We start from the raw sequence: 17,604 nt of genomic DNA, 5'->3' as shown, positions 1-17,604 counted from the left end.
AATGTCTTTAAAAAAGCATTTATTTTATAATATCTGAAGAGACAAAATTATTGGCTTTGAGGACACTCAATTAGATAATTCTTTTTTACCTACACAAAGTGTTGCAGTTTTTATTACCTATAATAAAAGAAGCTATACTGAAATTACAAACCATTGGTTTAAAAGTCATTGGTTTAATTAGCGATATGGGATCTAATTTCAAAAAATTAACAGAGTTATTAAATGTAAGTGTCACAAAACCATATTTTGAAATTGAAAATAACAAAATATTTTATTTATTTGATACTTCTCACTTGTTGAAAGCAACTAGAAATAATTTATTGCGACATAATTTAGTAGATGGTGAAAAAACTGCATCATGGAAATATATTGATGAATTTTATAATATAGATAAAAAAGCACAATTTAGAAGAGCTCCTAAACTAACTGATATTCATATAAATCTGAATAATTTTCAACGTATGAAAGTTAAATATGCCGCTCAAATTTTAAGTAAATCGGTTTCAGCAGGTATGAATACATTTCTTAGTTTAGGATCGTTATCGGCGGCTTCTATATTTACAATAAATTTCATTGAAAAATTTGATAAATTATTCGATATTTTAAATTCGTCTAAACTTTACAGCAGCAATAAAATGAAACAAGCATTCACAAATATGAAAGAACAAATCTCGTTTTTAAATGAAATGAAAGATTTCTTAAATCGTTTAAAAGTCATAACAAAAGATGGAAAAGATGTAACCAAATCTGTTAAATTTATCAATTGTTGGATTATCACTATTAATTCTATTATGCAATTATTTGATCATTTAAAACAATCATCAATTCCTATTAAATATTTATTAACTAAAAGATTAAATCAAGATGCATTAGAAAATTTTTTTGGAACTATTCGCTCTCAAAATGGAAACGCTTTTAACCCTACACCAATTCAATTTTATTATTCATTTAAGAAAAATTTTAATGTTGAATATTTCAAGGTCGATACTGGCAATTGCGCAATTGGTGAAGAAACAATATTAACAAATTGTTTAAATTATGCAAATAATGAAAACGAATTATCTCAAATACAAGAAACGCAATCTACAATAAATGAACTAAATATTAACATGGATAATTATGATTATCGCAATATGCCAGTAACAGAAAAAAATGTGTTTATTTATATTTGTGGATACTTGTTACGTTGTGTTTTTAAAAAACATACTTGTCATACCTGTGCAAAGCTAGCACAAGGTAACAAGAATTTAAATTGTACATATACATATTTTAAAACATATAATGAAAACCAAAATAATATATATGGTAGCTTATATGTGCCAAGTACAATATTTTCTACTTATGTTAAAAAGTTACATTTTAAGTTTTTTGAAAATGTTAATATTTTAACTAAAACAAATGTTATAAAAAATTATTTTGAAATTCTAAATAGCGTTGATTTTAATCATTTATGTTTAGATTTTCCAAAAACATTTAATCAAATTGTTTATAAGAGTAAGAATATATTATGTATTGAAATTTGCAAACAGAAATTTTAAAATCATAAAAGATAAAACCAGAAAAATTGTTATATTAAATCATATATAATTAATAAAAATGTTCTTCAAAATTTTGAATTTTGTTGCTTGTTATATGTATATGTGTATTATGCGTTGTTTTTTTTAACACTATGTATATGTATAATTAAGGAAAATATTACACTTCTGAAGTATAATGCGACTTAAATCGAACCCGCGCACAACCAGCAACATGATGACTTTTTAGTCACAGAGATCAAAGAGGCCGACACAGAGTGAACCTACTGTTCTTTCTTATACTGTGGTTCAAGTTAGTGTTCTTCGTGATTTTTGACGGGTACTGACGCTTATAGGTTGCTGTCGATTAAATAAAGTTTGTCGTTCTATTTTTTTAAAAATAATACTTAAAAATAGAGGCCTTATACCCGATTTTGATGTGTTTTAGCTCATTTTACGCGTTTTGGCTCAATTTTATCGAATCTGTTTTAATTTTTGTCGCAAACGCCGACGAACCGAAATAAATCGTTTTAAAGTTTCAGTATTTAGAGATTTGGTTACTTCAGTGTTACTTCAGTATTATCTACAACAATGAAGATTGCGTTATAGCTATTTGAGCACTACTTTAGACTACCCCCCGCCCATGTGTTTCTCTGCTTAAAAAAACTTTTTTTATTTTTTAAAGCAGAGAAACTTATGAGAGAGTGCGTATTAGTAAATTGTTAACGTTGGATTCTATATAACTATTTGCATACTACTTCGGACTTCATGTGTTTCTCTGCTTAACATTTTTTTTTATTTTTAAAGCAAAGAAACACATGGAAAAGTTGTAACGGTAGCGACTGCAGTGTCGCGTAGTTCGCCGGATTGAGGCTTGCCGGAGCCAAGGTTCGCTAGAACGACGATAGTTCGGGCTGCTAGTCGTGGTCTAGGCCGACGGGAGCGCCCGTCGGTGAGACCGAGGTTGCTCGGGTTGGCCCGAGGGGCAGCGGTCGGGAGCGCCCGACCGCGGCAGGGCCGGCGACTGGCTGTCGCGAGGCGGATCCGTTGCCGGACGGGAGCGCCCGTCCGGGGGATCGTATGAGCACGAAGTGCCCTGGAAATGGCGGCCGTCGGGAGCGCCCGAAGCCTTTAGGGTTCTGGAAGGAGTGATCGGTTCGGTGATCAGGACCAGACAAGGTACCTGCTCTGCTGCGAGCTCGGCTTATATAGCCGCCGAGATGAGAGTGAGGGAGCTCCCACTCTTACTTCGGCGGCGCGCGCCATCGTCGGGCCGGTGGTCGCCCGACGAACCTCCGTGGCGCGTCCGGTTCTGCCTGGGCCGGTGGTCGCCCAGGACTTCGACGGTGACGGCATCGGTCGTCTAGGGGCTGGTGTTCGCCCTTTAGTGGCGAGGCCTAAGCCCTCGCCACAAAGTCGGTATTAGTAAATTGTTAACAAATAATATTTAATTATAAAATAATTAACATATTTATTAAATTTTTTAGTTTAACATGATATAATATTACAAACACTTAATTGTGAAAAATATGGTAATGTGCTAAGCTTAAATAAAAATGCGTTTATGTTTAACTGCAAAAAACGTTATACAGTGCAAAAGAAGTACAAAAAACGTATCTAATTTTTTTGTTCTTCTTGTTTTTTTGTCTAAAGTAAATCCTGTTTGAGTGGATCTTGAAGAAGATAATTGAGCAATTGTTTTTAAAAATGCCTGTATCCGTTCAAGACATACGTTCTAAATAAAAATCCTGCCAAGTATCCTATAAGGTAACTGGATAGAGAGTCATATCATATTACTTTAAACTTCCCTTCAAATGCGTTCGATATGCTGTGTATAAGCACCTGAAAAATAGAAATATTAATATATACAAACATACAAAAGAATATAAAAATTAATATAAGTTGTACTTACCAGTATCAGAATCAACAAAAGTATAAGAATGGTTTACTTCTAGATGTTAGAAACTTTTGTCGGTTCATGTGTTGTATGATTTCCAATAATCTGAAATTATTATAGTGCCTGGAAAAATCCACTCTTTTATACATGCTAGGAATGTTATGTTTGTTCGATCCTGAATTGAAACAATAAATATTTTTTTAGTTTTACGATCATATCCTTCAAAATCCACTTTCCCGACACTAAACGATTACGATTATACTTTCTATGGTCAATTTTGGCTTCATCAATTTCTACAATATGTTCTGGGCCGCCAATCTTTTCACTGTGTTTTCCATCTAGAATACACAAACCTGAAATTTAAAGTAAAATTTAAATACATTATATTAAATACATCTTAGACAATGATTAAAAGACAATAATAATTATACTTCTCGGCAACAATTAAAACAATCTACAATCGTCGGTTCTGACACACTTGTTTTTTCACATGTATCACCATGACGTGGGTGTTGTAGCATTAAAAAGCAAGCTATTATTTTGCATATAACACCCGTATGTGCAATATCCTATTACGGTACTCTCGTATAACAGGTGGAGATTAATCCCACAAAATAGAATAGAAACGGGACAGTTCTGTATTGAAACTCTTACTTTCGTTAAAAAAACAGAATAACAAAAATTTATTAAATACTTTAACAGTTGTCTGAGTGGCTCCGAGATTCTAGAAGACACCACCTAGGCAACCAAAGAATTCAAAGATATGACAATTCAGAGTTACTTGGATTTACACAAATAAACCAGCGTGTGACTGCTCCAAACTCAACTCTTGAATCTACACCAAATATCCGTTATCACGCGCACAGAGAGAAAAGACGGCGCGTGAAAGAAAACGATAATCCACGTCAAGCGAAACCACCGCACGACAAAATTAAGACAGTTAAGCGTAAGAAAGAATTGCAATGCTTAAAAGACAAGTTAGATGTGTGCAGTGAAAGATTATCATAATTACCATACGCAAAATGAAAGTAAACAATGTTATTTGTGTAAATACAGAATCACTGCACGCAGAAAACAACTCGAGACGCACTTAAAAATTATCACACGTGAAGAAAATAAATCATAAATGTAAACCCAAAATTAACGCTCGCCAGAAAAAATAAGCATTATCTGCATATTTAGTATTACGCACGCCAAAAGAATATTCATGTTACGCATCTTTGGAATTACCGCACGCAAAAAAAAAAATAATGCAATCGCACGCAAAGAAATAACGCGACCGCACACAAGAAATAACGCGACCGCACGCAAGAAATCGTCGGGGATACCCACAAGATACACGCAAAATACTAACCCATTGTGAATACTAAAGTATTATATGCAAACTGAGAATACCATACGCAATGTTTGGTGGAAATGCGGTATGTCTGAAACAACTAAAAATATTTTATTCTATAGTTAATAGAAAATGCGGTACGACATTAATACGTTACCAAAGTACCAGCACGCCACGACAGCGTGATACCCGCGTGGCGGCCCGGTCCGGTACGAGTAAAATCGTACACACTCATGCACCTGTCGCGTGGCAGAAATTTCCGTCGCACTTGACTGCGACAAATACACAATAATCGCCTCCACGAAATACGTGGTGCGTCTCCCAGCACCAGCAAGCGATGCGTTTCAGTCCTTAGCCTTCGTACACCCAGGTTATTGCGGTGGACCCTTGGTGCTGGATGATACAACAATATACTTGACCTCGTGGCCATATATGAGAGGAACGGCCACCCATGATTAGAATTCGCTCACCTGATTACCAATTCAGCCACCCGGGAACACCCGCGTCGTCCGCTCGCCCGTTCGCCCGATGTTTCTCCTCGGTACCAATATTCTTGGTCGCCAGTCATCTTTAATACCTCGCAAGCGTTCGCTCCGTTACGCACGTCCGCCTTGATCGAAATCGTGCGCCGAAAGAGAGAGATTTCCGTTCCGCTACGCAGCGCTTGCGCGACTCGCATCGGTAACGCGGGTGCCACTCGCGAGGTAATTACGCCGGCCGATAATCGCGGTCAACTAGTACTACGGTACATGTGTCAAGATTACTTTTTCCAAACCATGTATCAGTTCTTGCACTTTTCTTAAACGAACATTGTTTGGAAACACGTTTTTATACTCATTTTGCACTACACGACGTTTTTTGCAGTTAAACATTAACCTATCTTTATTTATGTTTAACATATTATCACATTTTTCATAATTAATTGTTTCTAATATCACACCATGTTAAATTAAAAAATTTAATAATTTTTTGCAAGAATTTATTATATTAGCAAAGTCGAAAAGCGAAAACATTTTTGCAATATAACGTACGTTATAAATGCCTTCACAAAACAAAATGTTATAAATAATAAACGTTTTGCTTAAAAAAAATTTAAACAACACGGTATTCTGGATACATGCATTGAACATGCCAAAATATAGCTTTAGCGCAATCTTTATTGTCGTAGGTAACACTGAAGTAACACTAAAGTAATTAAACCTCTAAATACTGAAACTTTAAAACGAATTATCTTGGCTTGTCGGCGTTTGCGACAAAAAATCAAAACGGATTTGATAAAATTGAACCAAAACGCGTCAAATGAGCTAAGATAATCAAAATCGGGGGTAAGACCCCTATTCTTTAATATTATCTTCTAAAGTCCAAGTTAGTTCTTTCGCGGCGCGAAAGTGTCGCGAGTATGTGTAAACTTCGAGTGAGTACGCTTCTTTCAAGCATTTGTAACAATATGTATATATGTATATTTGCGAGTATTTACAGGGAGTAGTGACCGCGTGGTAAAAGCGGCCGAGTGTCGTATCGGGAGATGCTCCCTCGAAACGCGGTTAACTGCAGAAAGTGGCATCAATTGGTCATTCGGTGTTCAGTTTAGGTATTTACATGTATGAGCAAAGGTCAGTGCGCGGCTGCGCCACGTGTCAATTGTTGGTTACGTGTACAACGCATCGATAGTAATTGTTGGTTGTCGTGTAGAATGGGTCGCAATAAATCAATTAGTACGGCCGCGGGTATATACAATGGGTTGCAGCGAGTCGGTTGTCGCAGTCGGTGACGTATATGATACATCCGTAGGCGCCGCCAGCGGTCGTGTACAATGTTTCGTGAATAAATTGGTCGAAACGGCTACGGTGCTGTACAATGGGTTGTAACGCATTGGGTTGGATCTGTTTTGCAGTCGGTTACGAATATTAAGGCTCGTCTACAATGACAGTAACAAACGGACGTAAAGTCGTAAGTTTTAAGAAAATAACCAATTATATTACATTATTTTTTTAGATATTTGATACCATTGGTTACTTTCTTAAAACTTACGACTTTACGACCGTTTGTTACTGCCATTGTAGACGAGTCTTTATACGCCACAATGTCGGTCGGTAGTACGGTTTGGCCTTGGGCTTGTACAACGAATCGATTGCCGCAATTGACAGTAGGTACAATGTGTCGCAACACGTTGGTCGGTAGTTATGATCGGTAGTACAATTACGAGTCTGTCCACAGTGTCGCAATGAATCGATTCTGGTAACTGGTAGTTCCGAGCGAACGGGAGAAATGGTTCTGGCATGACAAATTGGATGCTGGATCGGAGTAGGATTGGGCACTGGACAGTTTCCGAGACCGGGTGCAAGTATTAGAAAAAGTTGGACGAGTTCGCCGAGCCAGTGATATAGTACTTCGAAAATCCCCCGAGATTGCGACCTGGAAGCTTGTAAGTTACTGCACTGCGGATATGTCCGGGAAACTCCCGAGATAGTACAAGAGTTTCAGTCAGGAAGTTGTCTCTTAGAGCGGTCAAGTGACTACTATGAAAGCCAACATGAGACATGTGACAGTATAGCCACAACGGCGGTTTTTATACCCGTCAAATCGGAAATAAAAGTTTTCCCACCGCGTCGACCTTGGGTCGTGGTCGGCCGTTTTTGGGTCTTTTCAGGCAGGTGTTCGCCCGTGTGGTTTAATGACTGCCCATTCTAGTGACATGGCAAAGAGTCTCGTTACATGTAGAGAAGTTGGATTAATTACATTTTTTTTTATTTTTACTTTGAATTATTCCACCAGGCAGTAAACATTGCAAAAATTATTGCAATGTTTAAATATATTTAATTAACATTTCAATTATAACTGTACATTAGAAATAATTTAGAAATATCTCTGCAACATGTTTTGAAATTAAAAAATACATTCGTGTTTCGTACCAAGTGTACGCCTAGCGAAATTATACGAGTATTTTAATGCGAGTTGCCAAGTTGGCGGTAGTTACAATTACGAATTTTAATTACGACTAAACCGATCGAATTCTATTTGAGTTTAATAAAAAGTATCGATTTTAATATGGAATATGTTTTTACTTTTGTTTTATAAAGTCTAAAAGCTGAAATATAACGATGCAAAGTCTAAAATGTAAATTTTTTATTTAAGATACGTCGTCATTATTATAATTGTCATTATTGTTCAGTTGATGATATAGGAACTTCTTCTTGAGTCCAGAACTTAGTCAGCAAATCTTGAAGTTTATCTTCTTGTCGTTGAATAATGGCGTGGCATGATGTAAAGTTTTTGCTAGATGGTGTGCAAACAGGTCCAAAAACAAGCCACCCGAATATTGAAAGCTGCGCAATTGGCGTCACTGGTGTCTGATGATGTTCGGCTTAATGACTTGCCCGTAGTAATCCGCGCCGAGGATGATGTCGACGGACCGTGGTATCAGGAAATCAGGATCAGTCAGAGTTAGTTTCTTAAAGTGAGGCCAATCTTCTTGAGTAGCTTCAAATGATGGTAATGTTGACGTCACTGATTTCAAAATGTGAGCATCGATGACAACCGTCGCTGAAATATGAGTAGCACAGAGCTTGAGTTCGACGATTCCTTTTGTATGAGTTGACTGACTGCCACCGATTCCAAGAATTGAGATCGTTGAATGCTGCCTTTGAATGTTGAGTTATTTCACGAGATGCTCCGACACGAACGTGAGCTCAGATCCTGATTCGATGAGTAGTCTTACTGTATGTTGGGTAGTTGAAGAGTTGAGTTTTGCCAGGGCCGTGGCCAACAGAGTTGAATGAAATGATCTGAGCTTGAGTGATGAGTCGGCAATTGCACCACCTTTTTAATGAGTTTTCGATGATGTGGCCTTAAATGAGTCGCGAAAGGCCGGTCACGATGAGTAGTCGCCTGCGAATTTCGACAGCGAAATCTCGGGCAGTTTCGAGTGCTTCTGCGGGGCAGCTTCGACCGCCGCTTGAGTGGACGATGAGGTAGGCACCAGTGAGTGCTTGAGTCAGCCCAGCAGCCGACGTACGTTAAAGTACGCCGACGCTTGCTTTGAGTAGACGCCCTGAGAGAAGTATTCGTGATCTAAGAATGCCGCCGGCCAGGTCGCCTCAAAGTGATCGTAATCTTTGAGGAACGCTCGAAGAGTTTCCTCGACCTGGCCTTCTATCGAGGTGAGTTCCTCCAGCTGGATGGTAAAGACGTCGGCGGCGAGGGCGTCGTTGAATTCGGCGTACTGCCTGAGTCGCCCGAGTTGAGTCCGCACTTTGAGCTGAAGTTCCGCCGGCAGCCGTGCCGGAGAGGCATGCCGGGATGAGGCTCGAGGTTCCGCCGGAACCTCGAGTTGAGTAAGCGGGTTGACGGGGCGGCTCCGCACCGCCTCCGTTTTGGCCGTGTCCACCTACATGGCCTCCGTCTTGATTGAGTTCTTCCTTGGAGGCACTTCCACTAATAAGTCGTCCGACGAGGATGAGGCTGAGTCGCTCTTTGCCGTTTCCATCTTCCTTGAGTCGGCAATGAGTTCACTTACAAGGGGAGGTCGTGCTCAACGGAACACCGATTTTCTTCAAACTTGCAGGGTTTAAAGATTGGTGTTCCTAGAGATACTTGGTAAAGCCATTCGACACACTACTCAAAAATAAGAGAGAAAAGTTAGTTTAAATATTTTGTGTCTATAAGTACAGAACAGTTATACTTACTTTCGAAGCAGCGTGGTAGTCCAGAGCGGGCGGCTCAAGTCTAGTAAGCGCGGAATCACTGGTTTGATTCACGTTACGTATTTTATTTTTTTTTTTTTAATTGTTACATTTTGGTGTAAACTTTAATAATTATATATTTTATTTTATTATTATAATATTATATAAAAAGAAAAAAAAATGTAATAATATATTTTTGTATAAAGTTATTTATTTTATTAATTACATATACATGTTTTTATGACAAATACCACCCAGGGATATGCGATGTTAAGAATTAATAATATTGTTTTCATGCACATGTAATCAATAAAATAAATAACTTTATAAAAAAATATATTATTACATTTTTTATTATTTTTTCTTTTTATATAATATTATAATAATAAAATAAAATATATAATAATTAAAGTTTACACCAAAATGTAAAAATTAAAAAAAAAATAATAAAAAAAAAAAATAAAATACGTAACGTGAATCAAACCAGTGATTCCGCGCTTACTAGACTTGAGCCGCCCGCTCTGGACTACCACGCTGCTTCGAAAGTAAGTATAACTGTTCTGTACTTATAGACATACAAAATATTTAAACTAACTTTTCTCTCTTATTTTTGAGTAGTGCGTCGAATGGCTTTACCAAGTATCTCTAGGAACACCAATCTTCAAACCCTGCAAGTTTGAAGAAAATCGGTGTTTCGTTGAGCGCGACCTCCCCTTGTTAGATGATTTCACTCAGTGATCACGTCGGTACGCAATGATATCTCCCGTTCGAATCACGCGCGAGACACGCTATGAGTGTTCAGGCGGCAGACACGCACGGCCCACGTGTACCGGTATTCACTCGTTCGCGCCTTTTCGAATCCGGCTCGAAGGACCAAAATTTATCAAAAATGAGTTCTAAATGTATAAAAATAAGTATTACAAAATGAGATTTTACAATTAACGCCGCGGGGATGTTACGCGGTCGTGACCGGTTTATTTAACGCGAAAAGGCGGGTGTTAGTCCTTCGAATATGCGAGTTACGCGGAGACATGCGTTGAGCACGTGGCCGGTAGATGAGATCCACACAGAATCTATAAATGAGTTTCACGCTTGAGTTAGTCTTTAAATTGATATCTGTCTGTTTAACTGTTCTTGAGAACTCGCACTGAGTTTAAACAATGAGTCACAATTATATTAATCGTGAGTTCACACGCTGCGAGATGTGATGAGCTACTGAGCACGAGGTTCAACACACCTCGTGCTGCAGGGTGATGTCTTCCAGAAGATTCTTGGCGTGTTGCATACGGCGAAAATGATCTGGATGAGTTGTACTGGAGACAAGGCGATGAGTTGAACGATGAGTTGAATGATGAGTAGCACGATGAGTAAGAATTGTGAGAGAAGCACACTGCACGTTGTTGCACACGAAGTGATGCTTGGCACGGCTAGATGAACACTGATAAGCCTCGAGCCGGCAACGCCTTCGAGAATCGGAGGCAATTATCGAACGACGGATCGATATCGATCCGTCGCCGGTGATCGGCCACGAGGTGCTGCCCCTGCGGCGGTGACATGATTAATTACTAAATTAAAATGTTTTAACACATGATATGTACTCTTTGTATTTGCAACTCTAGCATTTGTTAGTCATGCAGTATTTTTAATATACCGACTGTGTTTTATGATTACACAGATTTGTAATGAAACATTCCGGCAGTGCATCGTTCCGATCCAACATTAGCCGGATGCCAGATAAAACACCCGCCCCGCAGAAACTTAGAACGCGGTACGCCCTAAGCCTTTTTTTAAACTTATAGCATATAACGCAAGAGAACGGCGATACGCCGACCGCCGTTCTAACGCTAAGTCCAAAGCGTGAACTTCGTCGATCGGGGCCGAAGCCTCACGTTTCTGATCCAGGCCACACCAAGCGCCTCAACGTCGCCAATAATAAGTAGTAACGTCTTCACTAGACAAATTGCTCCCAGCATTGCTGTTTTAGCAGGGTTAAAAGGCGATGCCGGAAAGCATCGAGAACGTTTTTAATCTGCTAACCTAAAGTGAGCAACTGAACCTTCCACATCCTAACCGAGCAAAACAACAGGGTAAAGAACATTCTATCTCGATCAGGCATTTCTGCTCCAGAAAATTCAACGAATCTAACAGTCAGCTGGACAGGCTCAAAGGATGGAGTGCTCTCCGCTTTCTCTGGGTATTCTTGGTCCCAGGTGTCTGACGGTAAAATCATCAAACTACCTTCACAACGTCGTGACACCCAGGGTGGAATGATCTCCGTCTCGGCTAAGAAATCTCAGCTAGCGAAATCTTGCCGGTGTATCCATTTCTGACGCCGATCCCATCGCGTTCCGCGTTATCCTTGTATTCATTTCGATATTTGCGCCCTGCGTTATAATTGCGTTTATTTATGTATTTGCGCTCTGTGTTATAATTACGTTCTTTCTGTATCTGCGTTCCTCCTTACACGTGCGATTAATTCTGTATTCGCGCCTCGTATTATAATTGTATTCTTTCGATACCCGCATTCCGCGTGCTTGCGCCCAAAACTGTATCTACGTTTTGCGTTAAGAGTGTTGTAAAGAGAAGAGTGATACAATATATTGTGGCGCCTGGTTTTGAGATCGATACGGCGGTGATGACGTTCGGCGCGAAGCTTGTCACGCCTGAAAATTTTCGCAAAATGTATTGCTCGTTTCCCGTTGCTAAGGGACGGGTTGTTGTTTATTATTATAATTATATATAATATATTATATAATTATATATAATATAATATATAATAAGTATATTAATCATAAGATTGTATGTCAGTCTTTCCCGTAATTTTAAACGGGTGCTATCATTTTCTGTTCTTCATTAAAGTTTTTTGTTATTTTATATACCCGTGTATTTTCCTTCGCGGTGCATGTGTGCCGCGAAAGTGAGTGAGCGCGGTGCGTCGAGAAAACACGGAGTCACACGACTCCTCACAAGTCAAAGCGCAACAATATTATTATTTCTTTTGTTTATTCCAGTTTCGGTTATACTTTCGAATCTATTAATCAAATCCTGCTATTCCAACGAGCGTCTAGGATAGAACTTGATATTCAATTGTGCAGAATAGATTGTTTCAGGTTTACGAGGGATGTGTAAACAGAATGAAATAAAGTGTACGGTCGCTAAATCTAAATCTAATTTCAAGTTTTTTCTATTGTGTTAGTTTTTTTTAAATATAGGCCGTTTTTTATTTTAAGCAAAAATAGAAAAAATTTAAATTTGGTTTCTAGGCAATTTAGAACCGATAATGTAAAGGGTATCATAACATATGTTTTTTATTTAAATTTTTATACTGATTTTAAAAGTGAGCACAGAAATTTACCATTACGTTCAGTTTTCAAGATATTTAATAGTAAAGTTACATGAATAATGTTTAGAAAATAAAGAAAGGGCTTGAGCTCTCTGTTGGAAATTTTCAACGCATAACAAAAACCTGCACTAGCCTGCAACAGCTCGGGTTATCGTCTTGGCTGTTGCTAAACCGGCTCTTCATTGCTTTATCACTTGCAACAAGTGCGTGCCCTATCTCTTATCGAGACCACGGGAAAGCCCGAAATTCGAACCCCTTTGTCTTAAGGAACAAAGACTTAGGCGAGCCTGCTTAGCGACAACCAAAAAGCAAGTCAGTCGCAATCCAGAACGCGTACCAGCCGCTTATTCTGATTACTCTAACGCTTCGTTAAAACTGCTCTTGCTTGAGCTACTCTTTCGTATAAGTCCGCTCGTGACTTGTGCTTTGTACAAACAACATAAAATAAATCTCGGCATCACTTTTGTTAATTTGGTGTTTTTTAACTATATCCTCGAAGCCTCGCTCTTGCGCGAACAAATAGTGTTTTCGAATGTTTTACATTACTATGTATGTAGATGAATGTTCCCCTTTTGGGGTATTTCTCTTACCTTTAACTTAACACAATTTACAATTTTTATACATGTTATATTCTTGTTCTCTTTCTCTCCCTATCCTTCTCTCCTCCCCTCTTTCTATTTTCTTTCTTCTTTCTCGCAACCATCATTCTTCGTTTCTTTCTACTATCCGTTCTACTGATTGTTACAAACTCTTTGTCATTTCCTCTCTCCCCTTGTCTGCATTTCTCCCAAATATACTTCTACAACTCTATCTCGCTTCCACAGATTCTATACTTCCCCTTTTCTTTTGTTTCTTAGTATCGTCTCTCTCTTGAGTCATTTCTTAATCTGAACCTGGCCATTCTTACTTATCTACTTTCCTCCATCCTTTTTTCAAATATTGTAGTCCTAGATACTTAAATTTTTTCGATCTTTTTTCCCCTCCATTTACATTCTTTTCTGTATTCCTCCTTTTTCTCTTCCAAATTTCATTATTTCCTTTTTTTCTGCATTCAACATTAACCTTTTTTAATCCAAGTACTTTTCCAATCTCTCCAACATATTTCTCATCTTGTCTTCAATCTCTGCTAAAAGTATTATATTGTCTGCATAAGCGAGTGTAATTATATCCTTTCTTTTCCTAATTTTACCCCTCCCCATTTTACTCTTTTTATTTTTTTTCTTCTAGATCCAATGTTTATATATTAAATAGTAACGAGCTTAATGGATAGTTCTGCCTCAATCTCTTATCCGTCTAAAAGCTTTCTCCTATTGTTTCCTTGCTGTTAGCTTACTGTTCATATCTCTTATTACTTCCACAGTTCATTCTATTAATTTCTTTCTTAATTCACCAAAAAATTTAATACATATATTCAGAATGTCAACTTGAAAACTTTCCACTTTAATATTACTTTTGTTTTCAATTTTAGAGAAAAATGTTTTAAACAAAAGTTGTATAATTTCAAGGGAGACATAAATTGATGCCATTGATTTGACGTCGAAGAGTTGTTTGAAGTTCACATAAAGTTAATTTTTATTTTTTTTAATGGAACCTTTTATTTCTCATTACATATTCTTGTAGATTATCTTAAAAACTTTCCAAAACACCATAACAAAATGTTTTTTCCTTAAATATTTTTCGAGTTATGAGGTTTGAAAGTTACGTTGCCGCGGACATTCAAGTCTCATGTTTAAAAAATTACTTAAAGAAAAAATATTTTTTATTGAAGGTTATGTGTTTTATTCAATGTTACGTCATAGACTTTACGATATCCTTTTGCATTACATGAATAGTTAATAAAATAGATTTAGAAGTAGTGAGATAGTCCATTATCCAAAGAAGAAAAAAATTAAACTTTTGTAAATTTCTCTGACACTGTTGAAGGACAGAGATATAAGAGAAAAATAAGTAGTATAAACTTTTACGAGCTAATCAACCAAAATAAAAAATATCGCGAACATGCCCAAAGAAAACTTAAATAAAGAACCGCCTAAGCAAAAAAGTTTCTACTACCGATATTAATGAACTCACGTTACAAGAAACATGTTTTAGATTAAAAAAAAATAGGAATACGGCACTTACGCCTTGAGAAGATGGTGATAATTAAAATAAATCCTGGGATTAACAATCGAAGGGTAATAAAATTAGATAAGAAAACTCCTAAAAAATGCAAATTCAAGAGATATCAGGATTGACAGACGCATTCAAGGTATCTCTGTAAAAAGAGGTCAGATGCGTGACAATTGAGAATGACAAATGGACCTCCATAAAACTACAAAAAATGAAAAGCAATAGGCAAACAAAAGGAGGAACTGTTCGTCATATATCAAAAACCCTTAATGGACGATGGGCTTGTTCTCTGAAAAGTGAAATTAACGGAACTATCAATAGTTAAAAATAATTTAAAAAGAAAGCGAAATTTTTCCACTTTCGAAGAAAATTTTTACCACTTTCTTTGAAATTTTAAAAAAGTGAGAAAATTTCTCCCACATTTTAAAAAATTATAAAAATCAAGTTCTTCCGAAATTCTCTCTTTGCTTTGTGCTACTCATCCTCATCTGCGAAGTGTACATAAATTTAAAACCGATTTGAAAATTGTATTTACCGCTGAGCCATCAGTAAGAAAAAAAGCCGCAAAAACTATCGATTGTGGATTCAACTAAAATCTACAACAAGTAAGTTTTTCTCTTTTTACCATCAATTATAACAATTAGCAACCTAAATCTTAATTTCGGAAATAATTCTAATGAGTTCACGGAAGTTACATGCAATCGAGAAACGCTGAAATCGTCAGCTACGGAATGAAAGAAGACGTCGTGTTATAAACGAAGCAATTAACCAAATTCTCGTTTCAGAAGTCCGTGAAAGAGAAAAGATCTTTAATACGGGAAAGCCTTCAGAACAAATGGAAGAAATTCGACGAACCACCGAATGCAGATTTGCCGACACCACAGCCCACAGGTGTGTACGAAAATGCTGGATTTGCTTTTGCGAAATGCAGATGGCATAACGGCACAACCTTTTCTCATCTTTTGACTGATTCTCTGTTTTCCCCCTTTTTAGATGCTGTAAGTATTCCTGACGAAGGGGAGATCCCTCCCTCACCTAACCCAGAGGAAGTTAAGGATGAGGTCGGCGCCTTAACAAGAGAGCTTTTTGGGGCCGAACTTGAAAAAGTAAAAGTGTTGCCTTGAAATAATTTACTTACAACCAAGTGGCAGTCTCTCTCTCGTCAAGTTTTGTCGGAGAACCAGCGTCAAGCTCTGTTAAAGAGGTCCTCTCCACCTGCCACGGTTTCTTTCCTTAAGGCCTCCCAACTGAATCCAGAGTGCAAAGCAGGTTTGAAAAATAATGCGGTTATGAAGAGAGACTATTACAATGGCTTAAACCAAAATCAGGTGGGCATTGCCTTGTGCGCCTTAGGCGAAGCCTTAGCGGACTTCTTCAAGCCGAGCCTGCAACAATCCTTAAGCCCTGAAGCTCGCTCTGCCGTCTCCAAAGTCAATGACAGCGCAAAAATTATCGGAGATTTTTTCTACTGTCTCTCGGTAGCACGTAGGGCACAGATTCTACCCATACTGAATTTAGTTGTTAAAGGTACAGCTGATCAATTACAAACAGACGAATTTCTGTTCGGTACGGCCTTTGGCGAACAAATAAAGAAAGTGACCACTATTGAAAAATCCAGCAAGGGTATTATTAGAGCAACCCCTTCGTTGCTTAGAAGAGCTCTCCCACTCAATAAGTCGTCTCAAGCGACTTCTTCCAAGTCGGGAAACGCCCAGGCTCCTGTACGGAATTCGAGACAGGTGAACCGGAGGGGTACAGGAGTACAGAACAACAGTCGACGACATATCTACCACTTCAGGTCTCAATCGAGGAGGAGATAGATGTGTCTTAGGTAAGAATAGGTAGCAGACTTTCTAATTTTCTCTCGCACTGGAAACTTATTACGACAGACCATGTAATATTAGAGGCTGTCAGTGGCTACAAACTTTCGTTTAGGTCCCATCTTGCGCAACAATTAATTGAACCATCCGTCCACTTTTCTGATTTTGAGCAAATTATTTGTGCTCAAGAAATATCCAGACTCAGGGAAATAGGCGCTATGAGCTGGTAAATGATTGCGAGGGTCAATTTATTTCATCTTATTTTATTCTCAGGAAATCATCCGGAAACTGAAGATTTATCCTAAATTTGAAAGAATTGAACAATTCTATTATAGCTCCACACTTCAAACTTGAAGACTAGAAAACAGCTATGCGTCTCCTTTCACTAGATGATTATCTAGCCTCTATAGATTTAAAAGCTGCTTACTTTACAATTTTTTATTCACCAGAATGATAGAAAATATTTACGTTTTCGTTTTCAGGACCATTTATTTCAATTCAGAGCACTTTCCTTTGGTCTGGCGTCGGCACAATATATATTTTCAAGGATTCTTAAGCCAGTTTTGTACTTTCTTAGGAAGAAAGGTCTATTTTCTGTGGCCTACCTAGACGACTTCCTTCTCATAGCCTCAAACTTTGATCAATGTTCGTCTAACGTTTCTAGTACTTTAAATCTTTTAACAGATTTAGGTTTTTTGATTAATACAGATAAGAGCGTATTTATTCCATCTACATCTTGTAGATTTCTGAGTTTTATTTTTGACACCAGATCGTTCTCGATTGCTATTTAACCAGATAGGAGTCATCTTTTAAAACTTACACATGCCTTTTTAGTTAAAAAATCTTGTAAAATTCGTTAGTTCAGTGTGTCCTGCTGTTCTTTATGGTATTTTACATACTAAA

At 37.7% G+C, this 17,604-nt stretch overlaps 1 long non-coding RNA gene across 1 annotated transcript; it reads right to left on the bottom strand.

Annotated features, from left to right (window-relative positions):
• Positions 1 to 2,247: 2,247 nt before the first annotated feature.
• Positions 2,248 to 9,490, bottom strand: LOC139106414 (uncharacterized). Its single transcript, XR_011546351.1, has 3 exons — positions 5,218 to 9,490; positions 3,427 to 5,140; positions 2,248 to 3,356 (listed from the first exon to the last, which is right to left on the bottom strand). It is a non-coding gene; the product is annotated as an uncharacterized lncRNA (long non-coding RNA).
• Positions 9,491 to 17,604: the final 8,114 nt, after the last annotated feature.

Source organism: Cardiocondyla obscurior, linkage group LG11 (assembly GCF_019399895.1).
Source record: "Cardiocondyla obscurior isolate alpha-2009 linkage group LG11, Cobs3.1, whole genome shotgun sequence".
In the NCBI taxonomy this organism is placed as follows: domain Eukaryota; kingdom Metazoa; phylum Arthropoda; class Insecta; order Hymenoptera; family Formicidae; genus Cardiocondyla; species Cardiocondyla obscurior.
Note: the sequence above shows the minus strand (reverse complement) of the source record. Positions and strands in the feature narration are given on the sequence as shown.